The 20,508-nt window shown below is 41.6% G+C and overlaps 1 long non-coding RNA gene across 1 annotated transcript; it reads left to right on the forward strand.

Annotated features, from left to right (window-relative positions):
• Positions 1-3,196: 3,196 nt before the first annotated feature.
• Positions 3,197-3,999, forward strand: LOC146829537 (uncharacterized). Its single transcript, XR_014962003.1, has 3 exons — positions 3,197-3,253; positions 3,367-3,432; positions 3,805-3,999. It is a non-coding gene; the product is annotated as an uncharacterized LOC146829537 (long non-coding RNA).
• The last annotated feature ends 16,509 nt before the right edge of the window (positions 4,000-20,508 follow it).

The raw sequence follows: 20,508 nt of genomic DNA on the forward strand, positions 1-20,508 counted from the left end.
GGTCACATCCTATGCAGTTCCATTACCCATTCAATCCACAAATGGGTTGGAATCCTGCGTACACGGCCCCCTTGTATCCACAAAACCACTTTACACCGCCTCCTTTTTTAGAGAGAGGCCAAAGGGGCAAAGGTCGGCGGAGAGGGCCCAATCAAAGGGTCCATTGGATACAAGACGACCCGGTGGGCAACCACACCCGGAGCAAACAATTGCAGGACCAAGCAATCGCAGGCCCGAGCACCTCGACAGCCTAATTGTCAACCTATCTGACAAGAGGCTTACTACCCAAGAAACAACTATACTGGAAAAGGGACTGGGATTTGTTCCGTCAGCTCGCCCTGACAAATTCCGTCTCCACTGTGAACTCTCGGCTTTCTTCAGAAAACTGAAACTGAAAGCCTTCTTTGAGGAACACTCTTCAGAGGTAGCAGACTCTGATGTAGGTGACACACCTCTACGACCCAAGTCAACGTTCACACCCCCCCCACACACTATACCAGTTGAGATTGTGACTTTTGAACGAGCTGTTTTTTCTGAAATTGAGAATCTGGATCCCCCATCCGTTTTCAAAAACCTCAAAGCTGATGAATTCAGAGCCATCAATTCGTTACGACAGGACCCGACCCTTACAATCAAACCGGCAGACAAGGGTGGAGCCGTGGTCCTATTGAATACTGTGGATTACGACCTTGAGTGCCGAAGACTCCTTAGTGACCGCAAGAACTATACACCTCTTCCCAATGACCCCTCTAATGATCTTAAAATCCAGATCGAGAGGATAGTCGAGGAAGCACTAACTGAAGGCACCATCACCAGACCGGAAGCACGTTTCCTTACTGAGAGCCAAGGGACCATACCATATTTCTATACACTCCCCAAAATTCACAAGGGGAGACTCCCTCCCCCTGGGCGTCCCATTGTGTCGGGGATTGGCTCCCTCCTGGAACCATTATCTCGGTTCTGTGACCATTTTCTCAAACCCCTGGTCCAACAATCATCGACATATCTTAAAGATACCAAGGACCTGCTCAAACTACTGAATGGCATTCAATGCTCTGAGAACACTATCCTGGTAACGTTGGATATTGAGAGCTTGTACACCAGTATCCCCCAGGACGAGACCATCCGGGTCCTGGGTGAATCCCTCAATTCCCATCCCTGGGAGTATAGGACCTCGAAGGACTTCATTATCCAATGTGCAACTCTGGCACTGAAAAAGAACTTTTTTGAGTACCAGGGACAACTTTATCTGCAATCCACGGGTACTTCCATGGGGAGTACCTTTGCTCCAAGTGTAGCAGGTCTATACGTGTACGATTTCGAACAGAAGTACATTCTCCCTGACATCAATCCTCATCTTCTCTCCATAGGCCTATGGAGACGTTATATTGACGACGTGCTCCTCATATGGCACGGGGATACCAACACCCTTGAAACATTCTTCCAGTGGATCAACACCTTGGATCCGAATCTGAGATTCACCCATACTTATGACTCTCATGAAGTCGTATTCCTAGATGTCTTGATCACTAACAAACATGGTTCTTTACATACCAAGACACATTACAAGCCTACTTCTAGAAATAATCTTCTAGAATTTACAAGCTTCCACCCTCGTGCACTGCGGGAGAATCTGCCTTACGGGCAATTCCTCCGCTTACGACGGAATTGTACTGCTTTGGGAGACTTTAAGGCACAATCTAGTGATCTGACTTCTAAAATGACAGCCAGAGGGTACCCTCTGCCCCTCCTCACTAAAAGCTACAAACGGGCCAGAAACCAACCCAGAGAAGCCCTTCTGGAGGATTCTGTTAAAGACGCCACATCTATACCACTGACATGCGTCACCACTTACAGTTCCATGTCCAATGCCATGAAAAAAGTTGTCATGAAACATTGGCGCATCATCAACAGCAACAAACGGAGATGGGAAAAACCCCTGTTCTCCTTCAAACGGGCTCAAAGCCTGCGTAATAGCCTAGTACAGACGCGTCCCATTACCAGACCTAACACTTCTCAGAGATCCATCACAGAAGCATGGGGTCTTCCCAAGGTAACGGGCCATTTCCCTTGCTCGGATTGCAGTATATGCCATCTGACTTCTCACACTACCAGTCTTCAACTTGAACCAGGCAAGATTTGGACCCAAAACAGCCACACCAACTGCAACACACCTAATGTGGTCTACCTTATCACTTGTGCCTGTGGCCTGCGCTACGTAGGGATGACCACCAGGAAAGTGAAACTCCGCATATGTGAACATCGGAGCAACATTAGGTGCAAAAAAATCACTACCAAACTCAGTGAACATTTCCTCTCTGCTAACCACACCACCAATGACCTGCACTGGACAGTAATTGAGGAGGTCACTGCATGTAGAAACACTCAAAAAGTCCTTTTCGAGAAGGAACAAAGATGGGTGTACCGTCTGGGTACTAACCTTGTGGGTCTTAACGACAATATACCCTGGGTCAACATACTCTAAGTATGCACTTATGTTGGCAGCTACTTTCATTGTTCCAGTGATTTTCATTGACCGTTACATCTACTAAACTGGGTCACCTTGTGGGACTTCACCGAGTCCTGTTCTGACCCCTGGTCCATTACGCTATCAACATTCTCCTACTACACTGGGGCACATTATACACAGTGTCCCCTCAACATTTTGCTTCCCGACATATCACTGGCATGCTCCGCTGTTTGATCCGGTGGACGTGCGTTGAAATTAACCCCTTTTATCTGCAACTATTGTTTTAATCTGACACACGTTTCCGTTGTGTCAAGCGTGCTTATCACTGGCATGCTCCTCTGTTCGATCTTGTGGACGTGCGTTGTAACAAACCCCCTCTTATCTGCAACGATTGTTTTAATCTTACACACGTTTCCGTGGTGTCAAGCGTGCTCATGCGTCCCCGCTTTGCACTGCATAAAGTTTTCTTAATCAAGCCCTGTTTTTTCTAATTACGGACGAGCCTCCCTGTATTCCTGGCATTCTATTGGTTGTGCTTTAACCTATCAGCACACAGCTTGGGAGGTTCTGTCCCTGTAATTTATCGTCGAGCCTTTTGCCTCTTGGCGGCCTATTGGCCGGGGCTCAGCCAATTGGACCTCAGCATGCGAGGTGCTGCCCAATCACCGACGGGCTTCCTTCTCGCACTCTTGTTTTTAGGAGCCTCGCACCAGGTCTCTTCTCTCCCCGGACCCGGTGGCTTGAGGCGGTGTAGGTTCCTAACGGGTGCCGAGCAGCGAGGGCGTAGGTGTACCTTCTGGCTCTTATTTTCTTCTGGTAAGGCTCACAGTACTGTTCGGCTTGTTTTTCTACTATTCAACCGTTCGTGGCCGCTCTTTCTTCTTTTTCTCCTCCAGGGTGTGCCATATTTGCTCGCACCTCTCCCCCGGGATCCCTGAGGCGACGAACAGTCTAGCCTCACAGTAAGAACCTCTCTATTCCCCTTGGCATTTCTACCTACCAGGAATGCTTCACAGGCCGCGTTCATTGTTCCAATGGACCTTGCTAGGTTTATAGTCTCACACGTAGCATTAGGACTCCACGTTTATTCCGTGATACATTGCTAGTCACGCTATTCAGGTGAAGTCCTTTACTTCCCTGACACCAGTACCGGGCTAATTCTAGGTGCACTGCTAGCACATTGTTGATGCACCGAAGGTACGGACTACTGGCACTGTCCCCATCCACGCACTTTGTTTGAGCCTACAATATGGCGCTTGATAATGTTTTGACTACGCACATTTACGATTCTATTGTGTTTTGTCTTGTGTTTGTATGTCTCCTTTTCATTTTAGAATAAACTCGTTTCTCTCCACCATTATAGTTTTTGGCGGATTTTTCCCTGTGTTTTATATTATTTTTCACACAGCAGCCCACGGGAGGGTGAACCTTAGTGCGTTCACACCACCGGGGCACCCACACTTCCACTCTGGTCCTGAAGAAAGCCTGTAAACTACACATAAAGGCAGAAACATGTTGACCGCCACGGAGTGAATCCGGTCTGTTATTTTTTTGACCATCACTCCTTTTTATTATGTTTTAATTTTCCAATTAGCAAAACGAATAAAATACTTTTTTTGACTCAATTGGGAATTTTAAATTCACTATCACCACACACAATCCCGCTCCGCAGTAACCTGGCGTTGCAGCACACTGGGATGGCACTCGGCCATGCCCGGTGGGGCCCGATGATGAAGCATGTCACCAACCAGGTTGGTGAGTGAGGGCTTTTCATACAAAATCTGTATTACCTCCGCAGGTCTGTTTTCCTCCCTGTAATTGATTGGGTAGGCTCTGACCTTGGAGACTGGTGCTTCTACGGATGGTAAGTGCATTCTTTGAGATTTACACTGACTTCGTTGGTTTACACAATTTCCCTCGAGGGGATCAGTCGTGTTATTGCCCTTCCTCTTTCGTTGTTACTTTGTATCAAATAAAGTGGCGCAACAGCGGCATAAAAGTGTTGCAAGCCTTCATAAATAAGGCCCCAAGTCCACTAATGAACTACTTCCAAGACACTTGTGTTGGCAGACTGCACCGCTCTGGACAACAAACGCCAACCCAAACTTCCAAATACCATACTGGAATGTCTACTTCAGCACCAGGGCTCGACAAGCCAAACCCTACAAAACAGTGGAAAGTTGGAACAATGCCTTCCAAGCCACACTAGTAAGAACCCAACCAACACACTGCAAATACAGAGAAACCCTAAGAACAAACCTACAAACAACTAAGGATACAACAGTCATTAATAAAAAACTAAAATAACTAAACAAACCAGGAAACTGTAAGAAATGCTGACTCAAAGTCAGACTGTTTCTAAATAACAAAGGAGTTCACTATCTAGAAATGATAGCTAAACCACTATTATAAACCACCTACATATCAATATACTCACAAGTAAAATAGAACAGTTGTATTAAAAGCAAAATAGACATACATATTGAAATATAACATTTCCCACCTAAAAATAAATAAAAGTATAATACTGACAGTTGTGTAGGTAAAGTTCTTGAGCCATCTCGACCTCACCAAAATGCAATCCCCCAAAAAGTAAAAATATACTAAGAAGATAATTGGAGAAAGTAAGTCACACTCATTTGAAACCTTTAAAAACTAAACAAAAAATGCTCCAGAAAATCGGTAAAAACAAAAGAAATTAAAAATTGCTTCAAATGTTCCACTCTGACGGTGCAACTTCTAAAAACCATAACATACCTACCCTCACAAAACATACATCCCAAATAACATACAACATAACATTACAAGTCTACAACATAATATAACACTTAACTATATGTACAATAACATAATACTACTGCCAAACTATATTTTGGCCCACTCCATTACACTATATACCAAAGCAAACTACCACTAAACAACCCTAATAAGTAAAACTAATACCAAAACCCACACTAACTAAACCTGCCCACATCCTCCTTACTCCTAAAACCCTAAATACAATCTTTTAATAAGTCTGACCTTGTCCGTGCAACAGCAACAGGGAACCAAAATCCAACTTTTAATGGCACTTTTATGGTACGAAACACAGTTAGTGGTAAAAAGAATGGCTGCTAAATGAAAATAAAAACACACTATCTACCAAGTTTTTCTAAAGAAATCAATAGAATGTTAGTAAAACGTTTGAAAAAGGGTTAAAAATGTATTTAAATGTTTACATTTTTAAACAATGCATTCAACAAATACACATATTTCATTAAACAAATACACATATATCTAAAGTATGAATTAAACAATGTTACAATAAATAGTACTAATTCATATATACTAAACAATGCATTATAAAAAATGTAAACTGAAAAGTACAAAGTACCATGTTTAAAAAATATATGCATGAAAAATTAATCATGTACCATTTTCTATAAGTGTTTAAAGATACATGTGTGAAGCTGTTTAAAAATACAATAAATTTGACACTGTAGCAAAAAAGTACATAAAACTGTTGTACCACTGTAACATGTGCAATTATTTTTCTTTCCAAAAACGCGTCTGTATGAAAACGTAAAGTATAAAATTTACATTCATTCAAATATACAAATACTTATATAAAAATATGTAAAAACCTTGACATATATTGATTATTATTGTAAAAAAAAACTGCACACTATACAAAAGTTCAAACTACAAACCATTTTGAAAATGGTATTTCACATTCAAAGGTAACCATTTACTATAAATATATAAATGAATAACTCCTGACCTCAATTTATAACAGTTCTATAAAATCAAAAAATATATATCAATAAAAATAAAATAATTAAAGTACACAATTTATTTAAAAATGAACAATATATAAATATCAGAATAGGCCACGTTATAACGCATATGTTTAGAATGCATGCCATCACAACACGTCATTACTAATCCCGGGCGACAACTCCACTCTGCCAGGTGAGCGTGCGGAGAATTGCCTACTCTGCGTTCCATGTAGAACGCGGAGTATAGGGCAAATTCCTACTCCGCAGCAGGGCGGAGTTGGCTAGCCCCTGCCTCCACCCCACCTATTAAACAAAATAATAATACTTTATTACAACCCAAAAAATAAATACTTACCCGTACTGCCGGCGTGCCCGGGCTGCCCTCCTCCTCTTCCTCACTGTCTCCTACTTGGGTCGATCAGCTTGCGAAAACTGCGCATGCACGGGCGCTCTCACATGCGCAGTTTTTGCAAAATGATTGACCCAAGTAGGAGACAGCGAGGAAGAGGAGGAGGGCAGCCAGGAGACACCGGCAATACAAGTAATTGTTTATTTTTTGGGTTTTTAATAAAGTATTATTGATATTTTAATAGTTGGGGTGGAGACGAGTGGCGGACCAGAGCGGAGTTCCACGGAGTTTGTTCCCAACTCCGTGGACCTCTGCGTAGTGCCTCTCCGCCACCCGTCTTAGTCATTACAAAAACCACGTTGTTACATTGCATAGTATTACAATGCAAGTCATTACAACGACTTGATGTAGGGGGGTGCTGGATGTTGGAATAGTATAATTTACTATTCTTACTCCAGTCTGTGCAACATGCGGGGTACATGATGTTTCCCAAATATAATAACTACACATATACAAAAGATTTAAATGCATACATCAAGAAATGGAAATTTAAGTAATATTGAAAAATGTTTAAGTAATTTATATAAAATTCTAATTGAAATTCTAAATATTACAAATATAAGACTTATAAGGTTTAAAATATGAATTTTAAATCTAACTACAAATACTTCAAAATGTTCCCCACCCTATTATCAAACATTCTACTATTAAAATGATTATTAATCATTTAAAAAACTAAAAAATATGTACATTATTTTTAATAAAGTATTGCATAAATGCACATTTAAAAATTTCAAAAGAAATTCAAATAGATTTTTTTAAATGATTTATAATTTTAACTATAACTAAACTGTAAACCATACTAAAATGATACATGAATACATTTCTTTAAATATTTAACTTTTAGTTATCTTAAATACAAAATATACACATAAAATTGAATAAATAATAACTACACAACACATTTTACAAATACAAATGTAAAAAATATGACTTTAAAGAAATTATTAAAATTCAATCATTATTAGGAACAAAAATAGATTTTAGGATCACATATATATTTAAAACTTAAAATTACTAAATTTTGAAATTACTAAATAAAAATGTCATAAATACATGGAATAAAAAAATAAGAACACATACATATTCCTAAAACCTCCACACCCTTTTCCCCTAAAAGCCCAAAATTATGCTACTAAAAATGGTTTTAAACATATATTTATAATTTTAAGAATTCCTACATTTTACTATTAAATATAATAAAGAGGAACAAAATATTTTTTTAAGTAGATATGCATAAAATCAAACAATTTAAAATTGAATCTCTAAAATATATTTCATAGCTACCACAACTATTTAACAGAAATACCATCAAAAACTACATTATATACAACCATGTTTTAGTAGACAATATTAAAAACCATACTAAAAATTATTTCTCTTCAATATTTATATCCATGATATTTTTCACATCATGATATTTCTGCAAATATATTTCTGTATGATATTTTATTCTCGATATTCTTTCCGAACACTTCAGTTAATCTGAAGGTGTCAGCATTACTCTGATGACACCTAACTTTACTATAAGATCAAATCCCATGCAGATATCTTGCACCTTAACGTTGCCTTGTCTAAGATCCAATCCTGGTTCCATCACAACCACCTAAAACTTAACCCTAAAAAAACAGAAATCATTCTATTCTCTCCTAAAAACAACTCTCTCCCTATTCTACATTGGATCTCTGACATCAAAGCTCTTAACTGCTCTCTCTCCATCTCTAGCTCAGTCAAATCCCTCGGCATTAGCATCGACCAGAACCCCAGTCTTACTCCCCATATAAATAATTCGGCCAAAGGCATTCTCTTCACACTCCACCATCTTAAAAAAATTAAACCCTTTATTCCTGCTGATTACTTTAAATCGGTGGTATAATCATTGGTCCTATCTAAACTCGACCACGGTAATGCCACTCTCTCTGGAACTCCCAAAGTCCACCTTGCCCCTATCAAATCCGTTCTCAACCTTGCTGCCAGGCTTATTACTGACTGTAAACGGTTTGATCACATCTCCTCCATCCTCAAAGACCTTAAATGGCTTCCTATTGAAGGCAGATCCACTTACAAGACTGCCTGCATCACGCACAAAGCCCTCCATCAAAACACCCCATCTTACCTCTCTGATAAACTCCACAAGACGTGCTGTACCAGAAATATGAGGAGCACTAACGCTCTCATCCTAATCCCACCCTTATTAAAAAAGAAATCTACACAATCTCGCTCTTTCTCTGGAAATGAGCCTACCAAATGGAATGCTCTCCCTACGGAACTACGCTGCAACCCCTCCTACCCCAGCTTCAAAAAAGACCTCAAACTGCTCCTTCTCAACAAATACTGGGGTCCTTAATTACATTGTCACTGGATACATATGCTTAACCCTGCCCTAACTCTTTCATTTATGAACACCTCTCCCCCCTTTTCTTAGCATAGATAACTTCCTTCCGCCTCCATCCCCCTTACCCCTCACCCTCCTTAGTAACCCTACTCTTTCTCTCCCTCCTCCCATCCAATAACTAACCTTTGCTTTCCTCCACGCCTATTATCTTCGATATGTTGTTAGATTTATGACATCTCTGTTAACTTTTACCTCATTTAAACCAACCATTGTATGCCTTGTTTTCTGACTTATGTGTATAAAGGTTATACTGCAATTCTGTATTACCTAATCCTGTAAAGCGCTCTGATACTCTTGGGTCCAGCCAGCGCTATATAAAACCTTTTAAATAAATTACACTGTTTCAGTCATTCAAACCAACTTCCGCCCAACCTGAATAGAGCCTTCGTCTCCTGAACTCCTTTCTGCTTTCTCTTCTATATGTATAGTGCTCTGTTGGTTTATAGCTAGCTTCAACCTCTACAAATACACAAATACATACATATGTGGCTAAAGGCCAATCCATGTGTGCAGTCCAAACTGGGTATGGTTGCAGACCATGCCTTCTAATTGTGCTCACTTGGGCCTCATTAGGATGGAACATCCTGGTGGGAAACAGGACTGCCTGACAAGCTGTTGGCGGTCCCACACCCTGAATCACGATGCGACTGTCTTCAAGGTAGTCGCAAAGTGTATATTTTGTATTGCGGTGGGTGCTGCGGGCTACAGCACATGCCGCTACAAAATATGCACCCGTGCATATCCCTGCACCATGTGGCAGACAACATGGTGCAGGGCTATATTGGGGGGCACCACTATAGGCCATGTCGCAGAGCCAGTGAGGAAGGGGGGCCTGCTACGGGCCCCCAATGTTCCTTTCCGCCTGCCTTTTAATGGCAGGTAAAACACCATAAAACAGCCGTCGGGAAGGGACATTGTAATCCCTACGGCGGTGCCTGGCAGGCACCGCCACTGTTGTAGGGATACAAGTTCCTCTGATGTACCGACGGGCTCCTTGAGCCTGTTGGATCTGTGGCAGTCGGTCTCTCTGACCGCCAACCATCCGCCCGCCATCCTAATGTGGCGGGCGGTAATCAGTATTATGATGGCGGTGGGACAGCCACCGATGGGCTATCGGTGGCGGTCCCACCATCATCGGAATCAGGCCCTATGTGTAGAGCACAAGCGAAGGCATGCATGACCATAAGCTATTGACTGTGTGTATCTACATAGTGCTTAAATGGCATAGGCCACCGCCGGTGCAGAGAACAGCAGCTACTGCCACTGCACATATGGTGTGCATGAATGCCAGGTGTGCAGCACCTGAATGTCATGTGGCCATCCACGGTGTGGACCAGGTATAGTGTGCCATCTGGAAAGGGCTAGCCGCAGGTCATTTCAGTCTGCAGTACATACTGACCATGCAACAGTCCCTAATATGTCTGACCATTATGTACTAAGGATAGCATATGAATAAATAAATACATAACTCATGAAATGTTCCAAAGAATCCTTTTATTTTTGTAGTGGAAGTGATAGTGCTCTCCTGAATGTGTATAAAAGCTTTGGTAATTTGATGTAAAAAGATTGTTAAAGTTCAGGCCCTTATTGCTTCTAGGTTGGACTATGCTAATGTCCTTTATTTAGGCCTACCGGAATATCTTCTGAGCCGCCTACAGGTGATCCAGAATGCAGCGGCCAGAGCTATTCTGATGATTGGACCCTGGGATCATATGACCCCCCCACTTAAAATCTCTCCATTGGCTCCTGGTACGTAAGAGAGTCCAGTTTAAGGCTCTTACATTGGCCTTAAAGGCCTTACACAATTCAGGTGCCCATTACATTAGGAAAAGGATACAGCACTATGCCCCGCACCCGACATTGAGGTCCTCGATGCAGTACCTGATGACCATTCCTAGGTTTTCCCGCTCTCGCATGGGCGGCCGCTCTTTTCAAGTGTTGGCACCCCGCTTGTGGAATGGTCTCCCTATTTCCCTTAGACAGACAGCTGACTTAGGCAGGTTCAGGAGGAAATTAAAGACCTGGCTATTTCAATAATTAGCACTAGCCGTAGCTGTGTGCTCTTTCTGCCTGTTTTTCAGTGGTTTTAGCGCCGGGACACGCCATGGAGTAGCCGTGCGCTCTATAAATACACAATTACAATTACAATTACAAAGTGACGTTGGTGCCAAAACTACAGAAATTTGCGAGTTGTGGTTAGCTATGATTGAATAAATAACATGAAAAACACTTGTTTACTCCAGGGGAGATGCTTAGGGTGGGGTGAGAAGATGACGGCCAGGGTCAAAGAATCAGGATGTACAGAACCCTACAAGACTGGACGAGCTTGGTGGGGAGTGATGGCAATGGGCCTTGCAGAGAGTCAAAACACATATGGGGTGAGACCAAGTGGTGATATGCGACTCGGGGGCCATCTTGTGCACATTGGTGATTGTGCTTTATTCTGAATGCTCATGTGGGCAAAACATTTTTACCATGACCCTGTACTGAATATGAGTTCCTGGAATTACGCAGGTGGGGTTTAGGTTTCTCTTCCCTCAAAACAAAGTATGACCTCCAGACTTCTGTCTTTTGTTCTTCCTGTACAATGCTGGACATAGTGCATGGAGCAAGTTGGCTCTCTTCTGCAACATGTGCACAATGCTTGCAGTTTAGTGAGTTTTCATAACAGCAAGGGCAAGGCCAATTGCCAGCACAGTGGAGCAAGAAAGCTCATAGAGAGACTGCAGTGGCAAACACACCCCGTGGGTGCGTGCCACCACTGAGCTGCATGCTCCCAAACATGCTTCGTGACAGGGCTGCCTCACTCCAGCTGAATGTCACTTGAACCTTTGTACTCCATGCACTTCCGAGTAGTCTTTTTTCAGTTCAAAAGAAATTTTATTGAGTAAATAAAGGTGTCAATACAGCAAGAAAAACAAAAAAGCATAACAGTAACATGAGCAGTGAAATAGAGCAAGGCTATGGTGCTAAACATGAAAATAAAAGATACCAAATGATTGAGGCTATCTAATAAAAAGCAGTGCTGAATAAATATGCAGTAAAATGAAACATAAGAAATGCAAAGGAACAAAAAGGTCAATCAGGGAGGTTTAGAGACTTCTTGCTGAGAGGGAAGCAGATGAAACGAAGGAGACGAGCGTTTAGCACTATAATCAAGATATAAGGTTACAGGAAGCCAAAGATCATGTCGCTTTTTGGCCAAATTAAGGGGGTGAATAAAGACAGTATCTAGCCTATGATTATGACATACATTGTACCACCATGCTCTAAAAGATATATTAGCAGAATTTTTCCAATTAACTGTCATTTGCTGAAATGCAACAGCTAGCAGTAAATCAACAATTTGCACATTAGCATCAACATCATCCCAACAAGGGGAGAGACTTCCTAAAAAAATATTAACAAGGGAGAAGGGAAATACAGTGTGAAATATGGCATTGATTTGGGTCCAAACTTGTTTCCAAAAAGTGTGCGTAGCAGTGCAGGAAAAAAGCATGTGAAAAAGAGTAGCCTTAGAGGTCGAGCAGGACCAACAAAGGTCGGGAATTAGAGGAAATCTCTTATTTAACAAGTGGGGTGAGAAAAGGAGTCTGTTATAGATAAAAAAGAGGGTTTGTGTGAGGGAAGCTGCTCTGGACGACTTACGGAGTTTGGTCCACAGTTTATCCCACAGAGAAGTGGGCCAAGAGATACCAAAATCAGATTCCCATTGTTCCTCTGCTTTAGATTTTGATCGGGGCACATGAGTTACACGAAATGAATGATAGATTGAGGAGGCTGTGGGCTGGGTGCGGAGCATAGAGTGAAGGTGCGAGGAAGGGCTAGGAAGGCCAGGGTGGGTGAGGGAGTTAGACAACTGGGTATATGTGGACAAAATTGCAGTCTTAAGTATACTATACTTACTGGTAAAGGAGTGAGGGAGATCAAATTTTTGGCTAAGGACGGAGAAAGGTAGGAAATCAGAACCAGAAAAGAGATGGGACACCCAAATCAAACCCTTTTGTCTCCAGGATTTCCAATAAAAGGGTTTGTGATTAATGAGAATACTATTATTATTCCAAATGGTGGTTTTGAGAAACTCAGCCACAGAAGAAGGGGGACTAGGGGAAGTGGAAAGGAGAATCTTAGTGGTGAACTTATGTATGGGAGTGGACATAACCTGGGGTTTACGGGAAAACGAAAGGTACTCAGCGAAGATAAAGGGGGACAAAGAAAGACGTTCAAGAACAAGCCATAAGGGGGAAGAATCAGCAGGATCCCGCAACCAGAGGGAAGCTTGTCGCAAAAGGAATGCTTTGTGATAAGTGGGAAAATCTGGGAAGTTGACCCCGCCCTCTGATTTAGGAAGTCGTAGCCTGCACAAGGACATACGTGCTTTTTTGCCAGACCAGAGGAAAGAAGAGAAAACAGTATTGATTTTTTTGAAAAACTTAGCTGGAATGGGCACTGGAATATTGGATATAGTATATAGAACTATTGGGGAGAGCATCATTTTAATCGTGTCGAGGCGACCCCACCAGGAAAGATAAAGTGGATGCCATCTGGAAGTGAGGTCGGACAATTTCTGGGTACATTTAGTGAGGTACAACGAGATAGTATCGGGGAGAGAAGGGGCAATGTACAGACCAAGGTATTTAATATGTGAAGGACTCCAAGTAAAATTGGACGCATCAAAATCATGTTTAAAGGTAAATTTAGTAAGGGGTAAGATTTCACACTTGTCATTGTTCAACTTATAACCGGAAATTTGGGAATACTCGTGAACCTCATTGAGGAATGTGGGAATAGAGATGACAGGGTTGGACATAAAGAGCAGGATATCATCTGCATAAGCAGCAAGTTTGATATTTGTTTGGGAGATTTGGAAACCATGCAGATTAGGATTTTGGCGAAGCTTTGAAAGAAAGGGTTCTAAAGCCAGATTAAAAAGGAAGGGGGAAAGGGGACAACCCTGACGGACTCCTCTGCCTAAGCTGAAAAAAGAAGAGACTAGACCATTGGCACAAACCACCGCTCTGGGGCTGGAATAGAGAAAGGAAACAAAAGAAATAAAATTAGGACCAAACCCAAACCATCGGAGGGCGGAAAAAAGGAAAGTCCACTCTACTCTGTCAAACGCTTTCTCTGCGTCCAAAGCAATTGCCGCTAGCGAGTGCTGGAATCTTGAGGACCTGGATAAGACATTGAACAAAAGTCTAGTGTTGTCTGTAATGAAGCGGCCCTTAACAAATCCAGATTGTTCTGGACCCAACAATTCAGGAAGAAAAGGATCAAGTCTTAAAGCAAGAGATTTAGCGTATAATTTATAATCGATGTTAACCAAGGAAATTGGCCGATAATTTTAGCAATGTTGAGTGTCTTTCCCTTCTTTAGGTATGATACAAATATGGGCGTCCGAGAAAGTGCCAGAGGAAGTGCCACCAAGTATAAAAGAGTCAATAAGAGAATGCAATCTAGGTAATAGGAATTTGGAAAAGTGCAAATAAAATTCAACTGTAAATCCGTCCGGACCCGGGGCTTTATCCTTCTTAAGTGACTGAAGTGTAGTGTGTAATTCAGAGGTAGAGATGGGTAATTCAAGAATGGATAGATCAACAGGGAAATAAGGAGGTGGTTTAATACTGGAAAAAAAGGTAGCGAGGGAGTGGGCAGATGGGTAAGTTTCAGAGGAATAGAGTGTGGAATAAAAACGTGAAAATTCCTCTAAAATATCAACATCCATATGTTTTAAAACCAAATTAACATCAAAGACAGACTCAATATTCAATTTGTGTTGCATAACTTTTAGATAATTAGCTAAAACCTTACCCGCTTTGTTCTTACCCCCATAAAATTTTGAGCTAGATTTCAATAAATACAATGAAGCATCATCAGTGGATTGTTTGTTGAATTGCATCTTAGCTTCAATAAGAGTTGTCAAACTTTCCTGCGAGTGAGAAGTATAAAAAGAATGCTCCAAATTCTTAATCTTAAGGAGGAGCTCGTTCGCAGTTTTGCGAGCGATCTTACGCTTTTTGGACACAAAATCAATGATAAAAACCCTGGCAGCAGCCTTATAGGCGTCCCAAATAGCATGCTTTGGTAGAGTAGGCGTATCGTTAATGGCAAAAAATTCTATGGTGAATTCAACAAAAGAAGTGGTAAACTTGGGATCTAAAAGTAGGGAGTTATTGAAGCGCCATCTTTTTGGCCCAGTGGACTTAGGTAGGACATCTATGGTAACCAACACAGGGGCATGATCAGAAAACAAGATGGGGCCAATATCAGCATGAGTGAGGGATTGAGAGATATGATGAGAGAGGAAAATGTAATCAATACGTGACTGTGACTGGTGGGCTGGGGAGTAAAAAGTAAACTCTTTAGTAGTGGGATTACAGAGACGCCAGGCATCAATGAGTTTGTGTTGGGATATTGCTTGCGCAAACAATTTGTGAGATTTATTTGGGACATAGGATGCTTTAGAATGCCTGTCTAAAAAGGGGTCAAGAGGCAAGTTGCAATCCCCCGCCATAATAAAATTATCATCCACGTATTCAGAAATACGAGGAGCCATTGTACGCCAAAAGGCGAGGTCACCACCAGTATGTGCGTAAATGTTGAGAAGGGAAATGGGGACACCCTTCGAGGAAAGTTTGACATACAACCATCTACCTTCAGGGTCTGATTCAGAAATCAAGAGCGAATGAGAGAAAGATTTGCGGATTAACACAGCCACACCATTTCTTTTACCATCTCCAGGAGCAGAAAACACACCGCCTACCCAACCCCTTTTAAGCTTAGCAGCTTCAATGTCAGACAAATGAGTTTCTTGCAGAAAAGCAATATCGACATTTAACTTGGCTAAATGTGAGAGAATTTTTTGTCTCTTAATGGGAGAATGAAGACCCTTAACGTTCCAGGAAACAATACGCACAGCCATTAAGGAATATTGAAGAAGTAATACAAAGAAAAATCATAACATCGAGAAAAAGCCTCATGAGAGATAGTAGCGTAAAGAGAAGAAGAAGAGAAACAGTAATAGGGAAGAGGTGAAATAAATAGAAGAAAGAAGAAAAAGGAGGATTGAAATATGTCGTGGAGAAAGAGAAAAAGAAAAACCAGAGTGATGCTAAGATCAATAAAAAAAATAAAGTGAAGTTCCGAGAATTCGGTAAATAAGGTCAAGTGAGAGAGAAAGAAGAAATAGCAGAACAAGATCAATGAACCAACAAAATAAGAGAGAGAAAGATCAAAAGAGGAAGAACATATATATGAATCAGAGGAGGTATGAAATAGCAAGGTGAGAGGATATTGAAAACAGAGAGAGTATGACCAAAGGAGCCAAAAAACGATAGGGAGAAAGAAAAAGAGAAAGAATAAAGAAGAGAAAGGGCTTGAAAAAGGTACCAACACCAATGAACCTGAAAGCGTGAGGGAAGGAAACAAAATAAGGAAAAACAAAACGGGAGCGGACATATAAGAGAAAAAAAAAAAGAGAAAAATACTCACAAGGGGTAATGCAGAAAAAATACGATCAGGAACAAGAACAAACAAGGACGTACGTGGAAGCAGGGGGAGGGAGGTAGAGCCAACTGGAGAAGGCAGGACACTCGGGGTCAGGGGAACGTCCAACCAGAGAAACAGGACGGAAACGCAAAACAATGATCTGTGGAGGAAGAAAGATAACAAAATTAGATATCAACAAGTGACAAGGGAAAAAGGCAGAGAATGAAAGAACAAACCAAGAATCCATAATGTCAATAATAAATACTACAATGAAGAACATGCACTCATCAAGAGAACAAACATATTTAAAAAACAGTGAAATTAGAGAGGAAAACAACAACTATATATATAAAAAAAAAAAACTGGAATATCATTGTAAAGCTTCAGCAAAGAGTCACGATGGAGGAGAAGAAGAAGGACCAGAAAGCTCCATGTCTGCTTGACCGCAGGAATTCAGGAAACTGCGAAGTCTTGTAGGCTCCTCATATGTTGTAGTCTTATTATTATAGGTGACTTTAAATAAGCAAGGATGGAAAAGGCCATATCTAGCGCCGATGGAACGCAGTTCAGGTCTCATATCTAAGAAGGCTTTACGACGGCTTGCAGTGGCTCTGGCGTAATCCTGCGCAAAGAACAAAGTAGAGCCTGACCAAGTGATGTGAGGAAAGGCTTTGGCCGCAAAGAGAACTTTCAACAAATCTGTGTATTCCAGAAAGTACATTATTACACCTCTGGGCCTCGCTGATGTGGAAGGAGAGGAGGGAGCCCTCCCAAGCCTGTGGGCTCGCTGGATATTGAGAGGGGTGTCCTCAGGTAAGTGCAAAAGCTTAGGAAGAAAAGACTTGAAAAAAGTGATGGGATCCTTCCCCTCGCAACCCTCCGCCAGGCCGTAAAGACGAAGATTATTACGCCTATTTCGATTTTCTAAGTCCTCCACTTGCTTCTGAAGAGAGGAGACCTGCGCATGTAGATGATTGACTTTGGCTGCAGAATCCTGAAGAGAAGAGACGTCATGCTCCACCGACGACATTCTTTCTTCCATCAGGGTCCAGTTGTCAGTGAGGACCTGCAGCTTAATGTTGGTTTCCTCCATGAAAGGGCGCAAGGCCCGAATCTCCTCGAGAAGCAACTCCATCGAAATGGTCGAAGAAGACTTGGGAGGCGAAGGAGGGTCCTTTTTTAAGCGCTTAGGCGTCATTTTTACTGAAGACTGCGAGGAGGGTTCCATGGTCGGCGACGTCTCGGTGGTAAGAGAAGACTGAGAAGCTTCTAAATTAGCCAATTCCGTGAAGAGTTTAGAGTTTTTAATATAGTTGCGCTTTTGAAATTTGGAGGAACTTTCAGCCATAGATGCGTCTGCAGAGTATAGTTACACACTGCGAAAGCAGAGCCGGAGTCAAGTATTTTACAGGAACCAAAGCACGTAAAAAATAAAAAGGAGCACGCAGGAAAATTTGATGAGGAAAAATGTAATCCAGAGAAGCAAAAATGTCAAAAAGTCAGAAGACGCAAATTAAAAACTCAAAATGGCCGCCAGATATGAAGAGGGCATAAAAGTTCCATTCAAAAGACAGTTGTGCCAAACATTCAAATAAAGTAATCACCCATCAGTAGACAACTGTGGTAGCAGAGTTGGTAGAGGAGCAGGAGGCATTGCAGGCTCAGGGCAGCAACCAGGGATGCAATACGCTATAAACGCGCTTCTGAAAGGAAGACGAGCACCACAAACAAAATGGTGGCCGTGGCCGATGCAGAGCCGCGACCGGGAGTAAAACGGAGCTGAACACGAAGCAGATCTGCCTCGTCACTGAAGAAGGTTTCAGGGCATTCCTGAGACTTTCCGATATGAAAAGCTGTCTTTCATTTTCCGCTTGGTGGGCGCAATCCGTCTGAAGTCTCCGACGCGGACGGAGCCCTCACGCCGGCGCCACCATTCTCTCGGGCGTCTAGCCACGCCCCCCCACTTCCGAGCAGTCTGCTGGCTTTTTTATAGGTTTGCACTACAGAAATACCATATGCATACGTACTTGACAGCTGGTAGACCACTGAGGCTTGCGGTACGTGAGACTTCATCAGCAGGCATGCACGGTGTTAGCAGTAGCCAGATTGCTCCAAAAGATAACACTGTTTGACTATTCCTATGTACTTCTCGCACACATCCTTCAAACTGATCGTGGGAAGTGACTATTGCATTCCACAGAAATTATATTATTACAATTATAATGTTATCTTTAAGAAATAGAACTCACTAAGATTTTCTAGAGTATTTATTGAAATTGATTTAGGGTATCTACAGGTTTCCTCCAGCACAAATTTGTTTTAAAAATGTTATAAAACTGCTGGTGTATACATCTGGCGTAAACCTGACGTGCTCATTGTGGGCAGAACCTAACCTGTTAACTACCTGAGAACAGCCATTCTACCTCACGTTCTGTCGCAGGTGTCAATTTACCAAAATGTTTAGGATAGAAGAAGGAAAAGCGATGATCCCGTGCAAGAGGTCGGTGGTGGCCATTGGGAAGTTGTTGGGTAGTTACAAGCATATGCAGTGGCCTTACATACCCACGCTTGGTTCCATGAAAGGTAAGTGTGCGATTAAGGTGTGTGAAAATCAAAAACAAAAACATATTTTAAAGACAGTGGGGTAGGGTTTTCTCCACCTGGAATTTTTTTTAAAGGGAAATTTCTTATAATACCCACGTGGAGAATTTACAATATTGGTAGCTTTAAATGTAGTGCCTTTGGGACTTTTGAAAGAATTAAAAATAGTAAATTGAAGGCAAATTGAAATATGAAGGCAATTTTAGATATAAGCCTCTGACTCACAAAGTTAATCTTACTATGATTCAGGCTTTTGATTTTGATTTATTAGTGCGTGGTAAGGAAAAGTCCTCCAATTTTTAGAGCATTTAACAAATCCAGAGACAAACGTTTTTCCACCTCTTCATCCCTGGAGTGTTATATATTCCTACCTTGGATTCGCTTCCAGATGTTGTACTTACCCTAGACATGGGAATTCTTTCCTTTTCCACCTAATTCTAAAATGAGTTGCTTTAATCTTTTGCCATGTCTTAAGTTCACTGTTGGAAAGCTGCCTGCATCCCACTGTGCAGTGTGACACATCCAATTCACACTTTTGAAGTATGCTCTCTCTTTCTCCAAACAGCAATAGATGTGATTCCCACATCCTCCATGACATTCCCACAAACACGCACTAAAAAAAACACAGGCACTGTTGTCATTAGCAAAATACAATCCACAGAAAAACCTTATAATGAATTAATGATTGAATGAATGAATTTTTATTTTTGCATAATTACTTAAAATTATTGCAAAGTTGCAGTACGTTATCAAAAATTGCACTAAAATACGTGACTGGTGCCATTATAATATATATATCTAAACATGTATAAAAAATTAGAAATGTAATTTGGTCTGTAGTGACAGACCGTTTCTAAAATGTAGTCTTGTTCTAAAATTCATTCGTTTTAAAATTACATATTTAAAGAGGTCCCTGTTCCTTGTATGTTCATGGGAAAATGACACTTAATTCATTGCGGGACTTATGAGTGCCATGCAGTTCTTTTCCTGGACGGGGCTCTTCACCTTTCGGCTCCTTCTAATGCTACTGGAGACTCAACAGTTACAACCGCACACTTTTCCTCTGTACTGTTTTCGACCAGGACCTTTCGCGTCGTATTAATAAATTTGCCATAATTAGCCAGGTCCGAGGACTCCGTGCTGGACTGGAGCAATGCCACTGCTTCGGCGCATTTTCTGGTCCCGTGCCTTAGGAACATTGGTTTTAACACTATACGTCGATGTTGTAGTAAAGCGGGGCAGCAGCATAGTAGGTGTATTCATATTTTTGTTGTACTAGGCCAAACTACAGCCGAATCAGGGCATTTTGTGTGTACTTGGGGAGCCTCAAGAGACTTTGGTAACACTAGCACTCGGCTTTTTCCATCATCTTTCCCATCTTTCCTGG

Source organism: Triturus cristatus, chromosome 5_2 (assembly GCF_964204655.1).
Source record: "Triturus cristatus chromosome 5_2, aTriCri1.1, whole genome shotgun sequence".
NCBI lineage: Eukaryota > Metazoa > Chordata > Amphibia > Caudata > Salamandridae > Triturus > Triturus cristatus.